Source organism: Phyllobates terribilis, unplaced genomic scaffold (assembly GCF_046119375.1).
Source record: "Phyllobates terribilis strain yellow unplaced genomic scaffold, ASM4611937v1 Scaffold_11__3_contigs__length_659146591, whole genome shotgun sequence".
NCBI lineage: Eukaryota > Metazoa > Chordata > Amphibia > Anura > Dendrobatidae > Phyllobates > Phyllobates terribilis.
The window spans coordinates 599,053,866-599,071,453 of record NW_027362771.1 but is presented as its reverse complement, the minus strand read 5'-3'; the positions used below and the strand labels follow the sequence as shown (position 1 = coordinate 599,071,453).

Genomic DNA, 17,588 nt, shown 5'->3' with positions numbered 1-17,588 from the left:
AGTGTTGCCAAGACTTATTTCAGAGAAACGAAACAAGATTATAAGCTGACGGCTGCAATATCTGCCCAGAGACTGAGATAAGGAGATGTGGACAAATCAGGAGTGGCCAGACACTGGACTTTCATGGCTTACCCCGCCCCGGACAACCCCTTTCCCCTCCCCATTATGTAGTGTATTTAGGTTTGTGTATGTAGGAATAAACACAGAACATTGCTGAGAACGTTGTCTGTAGTAGTCTTTTGAGCGTGCTCTGAGTTTGAACCAGCTTGTTGTCTGACTCATTCTTTGAATGGTTGACCCATGCTCATAGCCTTAATTTGGAGTGACTGGAGGACGAGTGGAATGTCATCACGACCCCCACAAATGGCGCCCAACGTGGGGCGTGGCTAGCGGTACGCCGCCCTCCCGGACCCATATCGCTGATTTCCCTGGTGGTGACCGCGGTGGCTGAATTTGAGGCCTGATCAACCTCCATCGAACACGGTAAGTTGAGATGTATTTTATATGTCTCACTTGCCTGTGTGTCAGCCGCAGCGGTTTCTGTGGGGTTGTCAGGTTGGATCTGGGTGGGTGATCGGTCGAGTGGTGAGACCTCAGGCGCCCCGCACCACGTCCTGAACCAGCAAGTGTTAAAACGAGTGACGCCGCATGCCTGCGCGTGCTCGTGTGAACACCATCTCCTCCTCCTCCGGTCACTGAACTCTCTTTAGATAGCTGCCTCCCGTAACTTATAGTCGAGGTTTCAAAGCATTCCTGAATTGTAGTGTAAGGGAGAAAGGATCTGTGACGAATTGAGGTGTACTCTTCGTCTTATACAGAGAAACCTCATAAGGAGGTGTTGTGCTGTCAGAATTTGTGACGAATTGAGGTGTACTCTTCGTCTTATACAGAGAAACCTCATAAGGAGGGGTTCTGCTGTCAGGATCTGTGACGAATTGAGGTGTACTCTTCGTCTTATACAGAGAAACCTCATAAGGAGGTGTTCTGCTGTCAGGATCTGTGACGAATTGAGGTGTACTCTTCGTCTTATACAGAGAAACCTCATAAGGAGGTGTTCTGCTGTCAGGATCTGTGACGAATTGAGGTGTACTCTTCGTCTTATACAGAGAAACCTCATAAGGAGGGGTTCTGCTGTCAGGGTTTGTGACGAATTGAGGTGTACTCTTCGTCTTATACAGAGAAACCTCATAAGGAGGGGTTCTGCTGTCAGTCAGGGTGCCGTGGTGAGTCGTACTGTAAAGTCGCCATTCAAGGTTAGGAAAAAGGGATAGATGAGGGGTCTCTCTGTCTTATCAGTGTATTGAGGAGTACTCTACACTGACGGGTGGCGACCTGTAGACTGCACCAGTGATCTGAGTCGCGACAGATCATTGCATTCTATAAGAAAATGTTGCGTATATTCAAATTTGAAAGATCTCGTAAGTTGCGGAATGCTGCTGTGGTGTTATGTTCTGCTACCAGAGCTAAGGAAAGAGAGGAGATCTGTCCCTACGATAGAACTCAGCTTAATCCCTACGATGTAACAGGGGACCTGATCCTGCGATCAGACCTGCTAAAGTCCTAAGCTAGTCTGTACGGAGACCAATAGATGTGGGGAGGGAATCCCTACAAGTACTAAGGACTGGGAGGAATATGGGACACCTCCTAACAGAAATAGTAGCAGACAGACGAACAAACAAAATATATAGAACATAGAGGTCAGTAGACCAAGCAAACTAACAGAGTTAGATACAGAGCACAGGCTAGCTAGAAAGTAGATATACAATGAAGTCCAGCAAAGCCAGAAGGGCGGAGCAGGATTAAATAGGCCAACAAGGTCATGTGACCAGCAAAGGAAAAAAAAACCTAACAGCAAGGTTCTAACAGTACCCCCCCTTCTAAGAGGATCCTCCGGATCCCCTAGGACCAGGCTCATCAGGAAATCTCCTGTGAAACGCTCTGATAAGTCTGGACGCGGAAACATCATCTGACCTCACCCAAGAGTTATCCTCGGGTCCGAAACCTTTCCAGGCCACAAGATACTGCAAACTACCTCTATACCGTCTAGAGTCAAGGATGCGAGAAATTTCATATTCCCCGTCCTCCACCACCGGAGGAACAGAGGCAGAGGCGTCACCATCCGACACAACAGCTTTTTTTAACAGAGAGACATGAAAGACCGGATTAATTCTCCAGGAGGTAGGAACCTCCAACCTAACAGCAGATTGGTTGACAACCTGAAGCACCTTAAAGGGCCCTACAAACTTGGGACCCAATTTCTTAGAAGGAATCCTCAACCGCAGATTCCTAGAGGACAACCAAACCATGTCACCAACAGCGAACAAAACCTCCTGTCGTTTCCTATCAAAGTAGTCTTTAGATTTTCTGTTGGCCTCCTGAAGATTACCACGCACATCCGTCCAAACTCTTTCCAAATCACCGGAAAAATTCTCCTCCTCAGGCACGGCAGATCCCAACTTGGAGAACGACCCAAACGACGGATGTCTCCCAGAACAACAAAAAAAAGGCGAACAACCAGCAGAAGAGGATGTATGATTGTTCAGAGCAAATTCGGCAAGTGACAGAAACTCAGACCACCCCTCTTGATTGTCTGCCACAAAACAACGCAAGAACTGCTCAACATCCTGGTTTTTCCTTTCTGTCTGGCCATTAGATTCAGGATGATATCCGGACGAAAACGACAAATGAATTCCCAACCTGTCACAAAAGGCACGCCAAAAACGAGCCACGAACTGAGGACCCCTATCAGAAACAATGTCAGTAGGAACGCCATGAAGTCTGACAATTTCCTTGACAAAGGCCTTAGCGAGAGTTTTAGCGCAGGGCAGTTTGACGAAGGGAACCAAGTGACACATCTTGCTAAAACGGTCCACGACCACCCAGATGACAGTAAAACCCTCAGAGGGGGGAAGGTCAGTTTTAAAGTCCATAGCCAAATGTGTCCAAGGAGCACTGGGGACCTCCAAAGGACAAAGCAACCCTGCAGCAGGAGTATGTGAGGACTTAGATCTAGCACATATAGTACATTGGCGCACCCACTTAATGACTTCCTTCTGCCATCCAGGCCACCAAAAACTGCGACCCACCAGTCTCTTGGTCTCAGAGATTCCGGGATGACCTGCCAACCGAGATTCGTGACACTCAACAAACAAATCTCTCCTAAAGGTCCCAGGCACAAACAACCTCCCATGAGGAGTGTTAGATGGGGCATTCTCCTGAGCTTTAAGAATCTCATCTTCCAAAACGGAGTCTAAAGCAGCTATCACAACACCTTCTTGTAAAATGTTTTCCTCTTTCTCAGCACCGACTATGGGAGAAAAACTGCGAGACAAGGCATCCGCCTTAACATTCTTAGTACCAGGGATGTAAGTAACGGAGAAATTAAACCGCGAGAAAAACAGTGCCCACCTAGCCTGACGGGCATTCAGGCGCTTGGCAGCATCAAGATATATCAGATTTTTATGATCCGTAAGAACCTGAACGGGAAATTCCGCACCTTCCAAGAAGTGGCGCCAGTGTTCAAATGCGAGTTTAATAGCCAATAATTCCCGATTACCAATATCGTAATTCAATTCAGTCTCCGAAAATTTTTTTGAAAAAAAGGCACAGGGATGTAATCCATCCCCGTTATCCTGAGACAATACTGCGCCAACCCCCACAGAGGAAGCATCAACCTCAACCAAAAACGGCCTAGTAACATCAGGCTGCATAAGGATGGGAGCAGAGGTGAACCTCTCCTTGAGATACACAAAAGCTTCAATGGCCTCAGAAGACCACTGAACCGCATCAGCACCTTTCCTGGTGAGATCAGTCAGAGGTTTGACAATACTAGAAAAATTTTTTATGAATTTTCTATAGTAATTGGCGAAACCCAAAAACCTCTGTATCGATTTCAAACCAATAGGCCTAGGCCATTCCTGCACAGCCTGAACCTTAACCGGATCCATCTCAAAACCTTCGCTGGAGATAATGTAGCCCAAAAAACTAATTCTCTGTACAGCGAACTCACATTTCTCCAGCTTAGCAAAAAGCGAATTGTCCATTAATAACTGTAATACCTCACGCACGCTCCGCCAATGAGACTCCAGATCTGGCGAATAAATCAAAATGTCATCCAAATACACAACCACATTTTTTACCGATCAAAGGTCTAAGGATGTCATTAATCAGATTCTGAAAAAATGCAGGAGCATTAGTAAGACCAAAAGGCATAACCAGATTCTCAAAATGACCCACAGGAGTGTTAAAAGCAGTCTTCCATTCATCACCCTCCTTCATGCGCAACAGATTGTATGCCCCCTTAAGGTCAATTTTAGAGAACCACTTGGCCCCCAATAACTGGTTAAACAGATCAGGAATCAATGGCAGTGGGTAAGGATTGCGTACCGTAATTTTGTTAATCTCACGAAAATCCAGACAAGGACGTAAACCGCCGTCCTTTTTTTTTACAAAAAAAAATCCAACCGCCACAGGAGACTTAGAGGGCCTAATGTGACCGGCGGCCAAACTTGTCTGTATGTATTCCTCCAAAGCCTTCCTCTCAGGAATAGTAAGGTTAAATAAACGACTTTTAGGAAGAGTCGCTCCAGGGACAAATTCAATAGAACAATCATAGTCTCTATGGGGAGGCAAAACCTGCGATTCTTTCTCAGAAAAAACTCTCCAAAAATCCTGAATAGGAACAGGCAATTCTCCCCTATCCAAAGCTGCAATACGCCCGTTACAACACTTGTCATAACATTTATGGCTCCAGGATTTAATTTCACTGGTAGACCAATCCAGTACAGGATTGTGAAATTTTAACCAGGGCAAACCCAATATTACTGGAGAAGGCAAGTTATTCAACACTACCAAATCCAATTTCTCATGGTGAACACCATTAATAGTGAGAGGAAATTCACTGACCTTGAGAGTAATATTCTTCAAAGGGGAGCCATCCACAGAAACCACAGCAATGGGGGATGATAAAGGTTCAGGTTTTAAATTGAGTTTTTCCACGAATCCCCCATCAATTACATTCAGTGTAGACCCGCAATCAACAAACACCCGAAATTCCATTAATTTTTCCTGAGCAATCGTGGAAGCAGCTAAAAATATACCCTTGGAATTTAAACAGGCAATACGGGCGTGACTGACCATTTTTTTTTCTTTCTTCATACGAAGCTCACAGCCTTTAATCAAATGACCAGATTTTCCGCAATAGAAACACAAGCCTTCCGAAAAACGACGGTCTTTTTCTTGAGAGCGAGGTGCCACCGATCCAATCTCCATCGGTTCACCACTGTTAGTACACACATTATCATAACCAGAAACTGACATAGCAGAGGATTTGCTCTCATTAACCCTAGCACGCAGTCTTCTATCCACCCGTATAGCTAATTGCATAGCCTGTTGCAAATCCTCAGGTGTAGGATAAGCAATTAGCAGGTCTTTAACCCTTTCACTGAGCCCAGCAAGAAATAGACTTTTCAGAGCAGAATCGTTCCACCCTGTTTGAGTCGACCAACGACGGAAATGAGTACAATATTTTTCAACATTACCTGATCCTTGTTTTAAACGTCTCAACTCAGTCTCAGCTGATGCGACACGGTCAGGATCATCATATAATAGTCCCAAAGCAGAAAAAAAACTATCCACTGATCTGAAGCATGAATCACTAGGTTGCAAAGAAAAGGCCCACTCCTGAGGCTCTTTGCGCAAAAGTGACATTATGAACCCTACGCGCTGGGATTCATCCCCAGAGGACTTAGGTCTCAAACGAAAATACAATAAGCAAGCATTTTTAAATGAAAAAAATTCTCGGTGTTCACCAAAAAATAAATCCGGCAAACATACCTTAGGCTCCAAGAAATGTGCTCCAGGACAGTTACTCACGTGCTGACGGAGCTCGGCCACCTCCAGAGAGAGTCCCTGCAGGCGATGAACCAAATCCTGAACCGACACCATGATGGAACAGAAAAATCTTTCCTTAGAGAATTTGCTGGCTGGACTTACTGTTATGTTCTGCTACCAGAGCTAAGGAAAGAGAGGAGATCTGTCCCTACGATAGAACTCAGCTTAATCCCTACGATGTAACAGGGGACCTGATCCTGCGATCAGACCTGCTAAAGTCCTAAGCTAGTCTGTACGGAGACCTATAGATGTGGGGAGGGAATCCCTACAAGTACTAAGGACTGGGAGGAATATGGGACACCTCCTAACAGAAATAGTAGCAGACAGACGAACAAACAAAATATATAGAACATAGAGGTCAGTAGACCAAGCAAACTAACAGAGTTAGATACAGAGCACAGGCTAGCTAGAAAGTAGATATACAATGAAGTCCAGCAAAGCCAGAAGGGCGGAGCAGGATTAAATAGGCCAACAAGGTCATGTGACCAGCAAAGGAAAAAAAAACCTAACAGCAAGGTTCTAACATGTGGGAGTTAAGCCAATTAGTGGAGTTACGGGAAGGCAAGAAGGCAAGAAGAATGTTAGGAATTTGTATAACATGATAAGCTTATCCAGTACAGGCAGGCTTTAACTTTCAGTGTAGAAAGGATGTGTTACACAAAAATTGGGAAAGCTGGGTGAGGACTTCTGCACCAGGCTCAAGCACATCTTAGAGTAGCGAGTGATTTGAAGTCTGAAGGCTGGAAAGAAGTAGATAGTGTGGGGGGGACAGAGAATGCCGAGCCTTTGTTCGGATACACGAAAGCTGCAGACTGTGATTTGTTATGTGCCCCCAAAATGGCCGTTGCACCTTTGATGCCTGTCACTACACCGAGCCCTCAACCACCGCCCTATAATGGTGCCAACAACAAATCACCGGAGGGGTGGACGTGTCGGGTGTGTGGAGAGCGAAACCCACCTTGGGCGGAGTTCTGCTGTGTCTCTGGGGCGGGCCGCCCATGGCACGATGCCCAGCCTGCCTCCAAGAACAATCCCACTCCACCTCCTCCCTCCAACGGCCATCTTACTACACCTTTTCCTGCCTCCAAGAACAATCCCACTCCACCTCCTCCCTCCAACGGCCATCTTGCTACACCTCTTACTTGTTGTGGGAGGCCCGGAAAGCCCCAATCCGGCCTATATCCACTACTAGATCCGTCCGGTGCATATTACCAGCCACCAGCACAGGTGGAAAAGCCCGCAGTCCCAGAGCACCCATCTGAAACTAATGTGACACCCTCTGCTCCAGTCCACGATGCTGAGACGCTTCCCCTGTTTCCTATGGGAGTCACCCACAACCCTGGGGATATCCTCCTCAACTCCCCAGAATTTCAGGCCAGACTGCTCTCCCTCCGCCAACATACTGTTACTCAAGACGATACGGAGCCAGATGAGGGATGGGCTCAAGATACTCCAGCCCCCCCTCCTTTACCCCATACGTCTCCTATGGCATCCTCCACCCCACATCCATTACCCGTACTCCGGCCCTTGCTCCAAGCAACTGCTGAAAGAACACCACCCCCCAGCCTCTCAGAAGTTTGGGACCCCTGCCGCTCCCGTAATCTAGTAGACCCATCAGGACGCCCTGTCACTCTGTCAATAGGCTATGGTGACATCCTTACACATCGGGTGGGGGCCATAGTCAACCCTGCAAACAGCTGTATGAGCCATGTTGGAGGATTGGCTCGCAAAATTTCCCTTGCTGCTGGTTCTACTCTGGCTGCAGAATGCCAGGCTCACTTAGCCGAAAACGGAGAGCTTTCACAAGGCCAGACCTTAGTCACCCGTGCGGGTAGACTGCCCGCTGATGTCATCATACATGCAGTGGGTCCTATTTATGACTCCCGGAACCCTGAAGAGTCACGTTCCACTCTCGCATCTACCATCCGTTCAGTACTCCTCTTCATGCAGGAAAATTGACTCATCAGGATATGCCCAGACGCACTTTAGCGATACCACTCATATCTTCTGGAATTTTCGGCTACCCACTCGGGCCGTGCATGGAGGAACACGTACTGGCCCTCAAGGAAGGAATAGAGACCCTCCCTCATGGATTGGACTCGATACGCATTGTCTGTGTCCGTAGTCCAGCAGTTCATGTTGCTATGCCTTTGGCCCTTGAGCTACTAGTGGCAACCTCCTCCCCGACACCGATTCCCAATGCGGTTCTGTTGCCTGAAGAATCCTCCCTAGCGGCCACCCCAAACACCACCAAGGAACAAGCGACGCTGCCCGGTCCTCAACAAGTTCCTGGACCTTTAGGGATGATTAAATATCAACCCTTTACCCCAGTACAAGTGGACACTCTGGTCTCAAAGCTTCCTGATCCCGATAAATCTCCCATGCAGTATGCTAGACGCTTGGACACAACCAGAGCCATTTATGGTGCAACCTGGGCTGATTTGGCAGGTATCACATCTGTGAAGGCCAAGGAATATTTCTTGCCTACTATCGAAAAGGCCATGGATTCCACAAAAGCAGGATCTCTTAGTACGTATGAATCCGGCCTAGAATACATGAAACAGTTAAAGGCCTGGGCTCAGGATCGCTTGTCAGATCAAGCTGGGTCTGTACAAGATGTTCAACAAGACCCTGATGAATCTGTGGAAAGATATGCTGCAAGACTCAGCATGCATTTTGAGGATCTCGGATACAGTCCTCACGTCAAGACGCAGGCCGCCCTGTTGGTTCAGGCCCTAGTAGATGGCCTACAAGACGCTCTCAGAGATGAAGTCCTGAGAGTACGGCCCGAGATTCGTTCTTCTTCTTTCAACGACGCGGTGGACATCGTTAAAGCTTTCCAAAAATCAATGCTAAAAATGAAAAAGGATACTAAGCCAAAGAAGAAAACCGCTCCTGCCATGGTATATCAAGCTCAAGAAAGCTACCCACCCCCTGGCAACCAACATGGAATCAAGTGGGTAATGGTTAAAGGCACAGGTGATAATACTCCTCCCACATATAGAAAACAAGACAGAAGACAATCTCGTGATTCTGAAGGACGAATGTTGTGTTGGGAGTGTGGTAGCCTTGACCACATCCTCAGAGACTGTCCAACCCGCAGACAGTACCATGACCGGTCGTTCCGTGACGGTCCACACAACCATGGACCTTCCCGTGAACCATCTCATCCACGCCAATGACGGCTCGGTCAACCAGTGTCCACTTTCCCGGCTACGCATCTCACGGCCGCCTGTGGGACTGTCACTTTACAGGTGGACCATCAACCACTGGAGTTCCTGGTGGACACTGGGGCGGCCACATCTGTCATTTCCTCTGCACAGCTCCCTCCTTCTGTATCCCTATCACCGGATACCCTCACCTGTGTTGGGGTGGAAGGCCAACATATTTCCTCTCCACTCACAGTCCCTGTGTCTGCAGGACCGTTCACCGGAGTACTCACAAGATTCTTGGTCTCTGAAACTTGCCCTGTCAACCTGTTGGGAGCCGATCTCTTAGAGCGGATGAAGGCAACAATTACCTTCGGAAACCATAGTATGGAGCTTCTTTTGCGGGACCCTCATTCCGAACAAGGGACTGAAGACCGCTGTGTTCTTAAAGCCTTCCCTCTCATGATGATGACCATACAACCTCTGTACGACTGTCTCAAGGATGAAAGCTCAGTTTGGCTTCATGCTGAAGATCCACGTGTTTCTCATCAACACAGACTATGTTTTGACCGCCTTAAACAGGCTGTTGTCTCTGCCCCGGCCTTGGGCTTACCAGACTATACTCAGCCATTTCACCTTTTTGTCTCGGAATCGGAAGGTCATGCCTCTGGAGTTCTAGCACAACGCTATGATCTTAAGTATCGGCCTTTGGGCTACTACTCAGCCCGCCTGGACCCTGTCGCCCGAACTACCCCCACGTGCCTTAAGGCGGTCCACGCTGCTCACATCCTCCTTGACAAGTCAGCTGATATCGTCCTTGGACATGATCTAGTTATACAGGCCGGCCATGATCTCTCAGCTGTTCTGCAACAAACATCTCCGAAACATCTAACCAACCAAAGACACCTGCGGCTGCAGTGTTCCCTATTGTTGCCCTCCAATATAACATTTACCAGATGTCTGACTATCAATCCTGCCACTTTGCTTCCACCTTCTAGGGGGGAAGGTGAAGAGGGTGAAGGTCCATTGGTGGAACCTCATGATTGTATAAAAATTTTGCAGGAAGAGACTTCTGCTCCAGAGAATATGGTGGCACATCCGCTCGCAGATCCTCAAGGGAAGTTCCACACGGGATATGCTGTCACAACAGTCCTCAAGGCTGAAGCTCTACCACCATACATGTCTGCACAAGAAGCTGAACTTGTGGCTCTCACAGAGGCCTGCCACCTGGCAGCAGGAACAAAGGCGAATATATATATACCGATTCCAGGTATGGACATGGAATTTGCAATGATTCTGGACTCTTGTGGAAGTCTAGAGGATTCATCACAGCTGCAGGTACACCAGTGAAACATGTCTCATGGATTAAGGCCCTAATGAAGGCCCTGGAACTACCCATTCAGGTTGCTGTTATCAAGGTCAAGGCTCATGGAAGACTAGAATCCAGAGAAGCCAGGGGCAACCACCTAGCTGACCAAGCAGCCAAGACTGCAGCAGTGGAGAATGTGTCATCAAAGTGGCAGGAAAAGGAAGAAGAGATGGGGGAGACCCTGCAAACCGTAGCTGTGGCGCTCACTAGAGCAAGAGCCAAAGATCAGCCGGCGGAAGACCATACAAGTCCAGCGGAGACACGAGTGGAATCCAGGGGGGTCAGGATGCCTGAAGAAAAATTGTGTGAGGAACAAAGGAAGACCCCCCACTGAAGAAGTCAAGCAATGGAAAGCGGCAGGAGCTGTGCTGGCAGGTCGCAAAGATTCAAAGGTCAACTCGACTCTTTACCAAGTGGATGGGAAGCCTTGCTTGCCTAGACGCATGTACTCAGCTGTGGCAGCATGGGCTCACGGGCCTACACACAGAGGAAAGAATCAAGCCTTGGCATGTATCAAGAAACTGTACTTTGCACCCGGAATCTCTTCCACTGTGACTGCGTACTCAAAATCCTGCTCTGTCTGCGCTACCTGCAACCCAACGTGTACGGCACGGGTCCCTCTCCAACACCTGGCTAAACCAGACTACCCTTGGCAGAGAATACAAGTCGACCATATCCAAATGCCTAAAGCAGGAAAATAGGAGTACGTTTTGGTAGCCGTGGATATGTTCTCAGCCTGGCCCGAGGCCTACCCGGTTGTCAACATGACTGCTAAAGTCACAGCCAAGAAACTGATCACCGAAATTGCCTGCAGATTTGGAGTTCCCCAAGTCATAGAATCGGATCAAGGACCAGCTTTCACAGCAAATATCTACTAAGAACTCTGGAACATGTTGGGAACAGATTTGGGCCTCCACACTCCATACCATCCTGCCAGTTCAGGCAAAGTGGAGAGAATGAATTCCACACTCAAGACCCAGCTCTTGAAAATGACCTAAGATCATCCCCTCCCCTGGCCCGACCTACTCCCCATAGTATTGTATCATATCACACACACTCCTCAGGCCAAACATGGGCTGACTCCCTATAAAATTTTGTTTGGGACCCCACCCAAGATAGGAGAGATTAGGCCCCAAGAGTTGTCTGAAACACATGATAGAGTGGTAAAATTTGTGATTGCCTTGTCTAGAGAATTGACTAACACCCGCTCTCCAGTATCTGCTTCTCTCCCAGAATCTACAGGTGATGCAGTACATGATTTCATCCCAGGCGATCTAGTGTATGTGAAGAAGTTTGCCTCCAGCCGCAGTTCGAGGGACCGTACACTGTGCATCTCACCACCCCGACGGCTCTGAAGCTTGAGGGCAAGAGCACCTGTATTCACGCCTCCCACTGCAAGAGAGACAGAACGAGTCTATAAAAGATGACTACCTTCTTCTATATCCTTTCCATATGCTTACTGTCTGTCCCAGGGTGGACAGCTACCACACAGGAGTAGATACCTCCTTCTTCTCAGGTTGGTTGGGAGGGCTCAAGGGATTCCTCCAACAAGTTTGTCTAGTAATGGGAGGTCTACTAGTATTGGGCCTGGTGGTCCTGTGCTGCATAGTCCCCTTATACAGGAAAGCTATAACCAATGCTGTCCCAACCTCCGGGACCTTTCTGAATCAAGAGAAGATATGGAGAAATACACTCCTTTGAACAAGCCTGACCAGCCCCCCCCCCATGACAGAGTTCAACTGAGAGATTTAGTTTAGGGTCAGTTGGGAGAACTCCATGTGTCATTTAGGGTAGGGCTCAATTGTTTGGGGACGTCCCATAAGGGGGCAGTCTCTAAGATGATTGGGTGAAGAAATCCACCTCCCCTCTCCCCACACATGGACAGTCTCAAAGGCCCCGAAGCAAGGGAAAGCTTAGTGTTTAGGGGGGAATGTCAGGGTAAAAAAGAATATATATATTTCTCTACTTTTATACGCTTTTTTGCTAATGTACTAACCACCATTTTGTGTCTTATAACAATAAGCTTTCCTTGCTATGTATTACTTAAATCGAAACTTAAACTAAGACAGTTCCAGTGTTGCCAAGACTTATTTCAGAGAAACGAAACAAGATTATAAGCTGACGGCTGCAATATCTGCCCAGAGACTGAGATAAGGAGATGTGGACCAATCAGGAGTGGCCAGACACTGGACTTTCATGGCTTACCCCGCCCCGGACAACCCCTTTCCCCTCCCCATTATGTAGTGTATTTAGGTTTGTGTATGTAGGAATAAACACAGAACATTGCTGAGAACGTTGTCTGTAGTAGTCTTTTGAGCGTGCTCTGAGTTTGAACCAGCTTGTTGTCTGACTCATTCTTTGAATGGTTGACCCATGCTCATAGCCTTAATTTGGAGTGACTGGAGGACGAGTGGAATGTCATCACGACCCCCACATTAGGAGGCTAAAAGGCTCCTGTCAGGTATCACGAGAAAATAAGAATGCAAAAAAAACTTACATAACAAAAAAGTAGGTCCTAATGGCTCTAACCAGATCTAGAGGGTTGAGAGAATGCTCAAGGAGATGGGAGGACAATGTCAACAATGATGCAGAAAGCCAAGACCACCTTTGGAAAAAAGGATGGCATGTGGCGTAAGATAAGAGAACAAGGAAGGTAGTCCTGCAGGAAAGGGAAGCAATCTCAGACACACTGCTAATGGAAGTATATGTCACTATGCCATCAAAAATGGAAAGTACAATAAAAGGAACCTTGGAAAGAGGGGAGAACCCTGGAGCGCAGACAGGACGAGATAAAGGTCCACAGGATCCACTGGGTTCTTGCAACGAGGGGAGCAAGGAGCCACTTCCTGAAGGAAGGTCTTAAATTGTTTGTGAAAGGCAAATAGTACAGAGTTGGATGGTGGCCCCACCGTTTGTGTGTCGTGGGACATGACAGAGTGGGGAAGTCTTGGCTCACACACGAAGCAGTTGTCTTCGAGGCAGGCAGACACTTGCGAGGGATAACAAATAAGCAATCTGAAAGCCTGCAAAGAGCAGTGAAGGACATGTGGAGATGCATGGCTCTGACCACGTCCAACCTGTGGAGATATAGCTTGTTGGGATAAGTAGGGGAACGACCATGGGAAGACAGAACTTAATCCTTATTCACGTGAAAGGAGGCCACATTGGTAAAAAAAAAAGGTGGGGGCACTTACCGCAAGACAACCTTGTCCTTCTGGAGGACAATAAAGGAAGAAAGAACAGACAGCTCAGAGACTGTTCGGATGGAAGTGTCGGAGTCGTGGTGTCGGTTTCCATTTTGGTGGAGTCGGAGTCCGTATAAAATGGACCAACTCAGATTCCTAAACTAAAATATATAATAAATTGGGTACAGTAGTTCAATGCAGGATGTGCTGTAAATGTTTTAAGAATTTGGGAAAGTTATGAAATGTCCTATAAATGTCTGTTCTGTTCCTGATCTAAGATTTTAGTTGAGATAAATGTGTGCTGCACCTTATGTACATGCTCAGAAGTGAGGCAGTGTCGTGGAGTCGGAAGGAGGCAGTGTCGTGGAGTCGGAAGTCAGGGAAATTGAGGAGTTTCGCTTACCTACTCCACAGCCCTGAGTTTGCAACACGAAAGATCACTTTCCAATATATATAGCGCAGTGAAATTTCTTTGAAAGATTCGAAGGGAGGATAGTGCACAGCTTCCAGCGCTAGGTCCAGATCCCATGAGGTCATGAGGGGACGTTAGGGAGGAACCTAGTGTGTGCAACCCTATAGGAACGTCTAGACTTAGGGGCCAGGGTTCCACTGGAGAAGAATGGACATGTCTGATACCTGAGGGCTGAGCCCGCTTTAGGCTTCAAACCATCAGAGAAAGGCCTCCAATGTGCGATGGTATAAGCGAGACAAGAAGGGCTTCCAGGCCTTGATCATGGTCTGGACTACTTGATCGGCGAGGCCTGAGGTCTTCAGGACTTCGGTGTCAGCCATGCAGTTAAATTCAGCTACTGTGAACTCTGGAGGAAAAGGGGACCCTAGAACAGCGAATCTAGCTGATTTGAGAGACGCCAGGAATCATAAGCAATGAGGTTGACCACCTCCACGTAACAGGACCTTTTAAGCCAATCTGGGGCTAGAAGGATGACCGGGACCTCTGCTGCCTTGATATTCTTGAGGAGCCTGGGGTGAAAGGAAGGGGGAGGGAGGATAAACTACGACAATGGGATCGCCAGAGCATCAGAGACGATCGATGGTTCTGAATACGAAGCAAGGAACCTTGTGATGCATTCAACATAGGGGCTGCCTCACGATTGACAAATCTGGAAGAAGATGTCAAGTGACCAATCTCCTGCGGACAATTAAGTTTAATTCACAAACAAGACTCTCAGAAATAAGAGAGCTTATATGACCAGAGTTTTTTCAGAAACAATAATACTTTATTAAACATTACATATTAAAATATGATGGTGCTGCAAAAAGAGGGTACAGCTAACTCACATATTATTCAACAGGAGTATATGTCCGAGGAATAATTATCCAGCGTATAAAATCCCATCAGTATTGTGATGTAACCGGTTAAAGTGAACAGTGCATAGTGCCTAATAAGTTATATAAACATTCACAGTTTTATTGGACTCATAAATAGTCCGTCAATTTATAGAAGCACATTCATAAGCCTATAAGTCTATTAATCACTCTAACATTAGGAGTATACCTGGCATTCAGATCCTAATATAAGGTTCTACCTCTGTCAAAGATTATTCAGGCAAATAGCCATACCTCCACAAATTATTCAGGCAAATAGCCATACCTCCACATATTAATCAAAAGTACCTACCTGTGGAGGTGAGTGAGTGTCGCTCTTACCCTCTCGCCCCTACGCACGTTTCGCCCTCGCTTCGTCGGGGGGCGGGTATTTTGGATATGAGTTCGTATTGCCTTAAATAGCAGCTTGTGGTGTCGCGGTCTGATGTGAAGGATTACTTCCGGGTAGTCTCCCCGATGACGGCGCATGCGCTGTCGCGCGTCACTTCCTGTCGGGAACTTCCGCCGGCCGACTGTGAGACGCAAGCGTGCCACCGCTGCTAAGCAGCGGCATCCACGCTCACGCATCTAATGTCAGCAAGTGGAAGGTCCGAAGTGGCCGCGGCGCGCATGCGCACCAGGGATGACAACAAGAATCAAATGGCCATAGGCAAGTGTAAGATTAGTTTAGCATTATATAGGTCCCATTAATTCCTCCCACATATCCCCATGGCCCACCTAGTAATCAAGAAGGGGGGTTTTAGTAATGTATTGAGTCTATTGCATTTTTTTACATATAAGATTACCATTCAGGAGTACATAATTATCCCCTATATAAGCCTCAAGTATAAGATCCAATCTCATTGCAACCCAAACATAATTTATTCAGGAATAATCCGAGATGTGATCTACGGAAAGGGGAGGAAAGAAAATTAGTGGTGAGGGAGATTCTATGTTTTTTTATCTAATAGTCTTGTTGTAATTTCCAGGTGTATTTAATGGATCATATTCACCGATGCATACAAACATCTCCTGTTCTCCCCAGCATAAAATAGTAGAACATCACTCTTATATATTGATGCTAATTCAATAACTTCCCCAGTCTTATATATATATCTCAAACATTGATCCATCCAAGACATTGCAGATCAACAGAGTATAATTTCTCTATATATTCAAAATAAGGTCCATTGCAGACCAATCTCGCAAATTTCTGACGAGTCACTCGTAACTTCACTTATTTTCCGATTCCCACAAGGAGCCAAATCTTGGGCAAACACTCAGGTTCAACATATGATGATCTAAAACTAAAAGAAAATTAATTAAAATCCAAAAATTAAAAAAAATCATAAACACCCATATCCCAAACACCAGGGAGATCCAAAGGAATCAAAGAGAGGAGGAAAAAGAAAAAAGAAAAAAAGGAGGGGGATGAAGAGTTTATTATCATTTAAGATTTCAAAATAAAAATGATGGAGAAGGAGTAAAAAGGGGGAAGAAAAGGAAATGGAATAAAAAGGGGGGGGAAAGGGGACAGGAGTGGCAAGGGGGAAGAGGGAGAAAAGGATACATAGAGACATCGAGCAAGAGAGAGGCTGAGAGGGAGAGAGAGAGACGGGCTCATAGGGTACAGATGGAATAGATCCCTTGTCATTTCAAAGGAAGGAGCTAAATCCAAAGTTTTCATTGAGTCCAGATGGGGTCACAGTTTTTAATCTGTAAATCCACCGGCTCTCTACCTGAGATAAGATCTTAAATAAGTCTCCTCCCCTTGGGCCCAGAGCTACCTGATCGATGACTTTTATCCTTAGACCTCTTGCATCGCCATTATGCATGATTTTGAAGTGTCTGGGTAAGGTTTTTAATTCACTCATATCTTCGATATTTTTAGATTTTTCGATGTCCCTTATGTGCTCTCGCACTCTAATTTTAAGTTCCCGAGTGGTCATGCCAACGTATAGTTTTGCACATGGACATTCTGCCAGATAAATCACACCTTTCGAAGAACATGTCAAGTAGGTGTCAATTTTGAACTCTCTATTTTTTGCAGAGTTGGAGAAAATTTTGCTTTTGATTAAGTTGGAACATGCCTTACAATGTCCGCATGGGAAAAAGCCTTTGATGTTATTTCTAAAGGAGTTTTTATGTATTCGTTCCCTGGAGTAATGGCTACGGACCAAGAGGTCCTTCAAATTTTTGGATCTCTTGGCCGTAATGCTAGGCTTGTCCCCGATTACTCGTGACAGGATCGGATCCATTTTTAAAATTCTCCAATGCTTATGAATAATTTGGTTAAATTCTTTCCATTGTCCATTGAAAGGTGTGATTAACCTGGCCTGATCAGAGGATTCTCCCTCCTTTGCTGGGTTATTATACAGTAGCCTGTCCCTAGGGGTATCTTTAGCTCTCTTGTATCCACGCTTGATGGTTCGATGTCCGTACCCTCTCTCCCTGAATCTCAAATAGAGATCAGCAGCCTGATTTTCGAATTTTTCTTCTGTAGAGCAAATTCTTTTTGCTCTAAGATATTGACTAGTTGGAATACTCCTGATAGTGGAGGGGAGGTGTGAGGAGCCGGCATGCAGGATGGAGTTGGTTGCCGTCGGTTTTCGATAAATATCGGTAATAATCATTCCATCGGTGGATACTCGTAAATCCACATCCAGA

The 17,588-nt window shown here is 46.5% G+C and overlaps 1 protein-coding gene across 1 annotated transcript in view; it reads right to left on the bottom strand.

Moving 5' to 3' along the window:
• The window catches only part of STAG3 (STAG3 cohesin complex component), a 196,095-nt gene that overhangs the window by 170,397 nt on the left and 8,110 nt on the right, over positions 1–17,588 (bottom strand). The gene's annotated exons all lie outside the window — the stretch shown is intronic.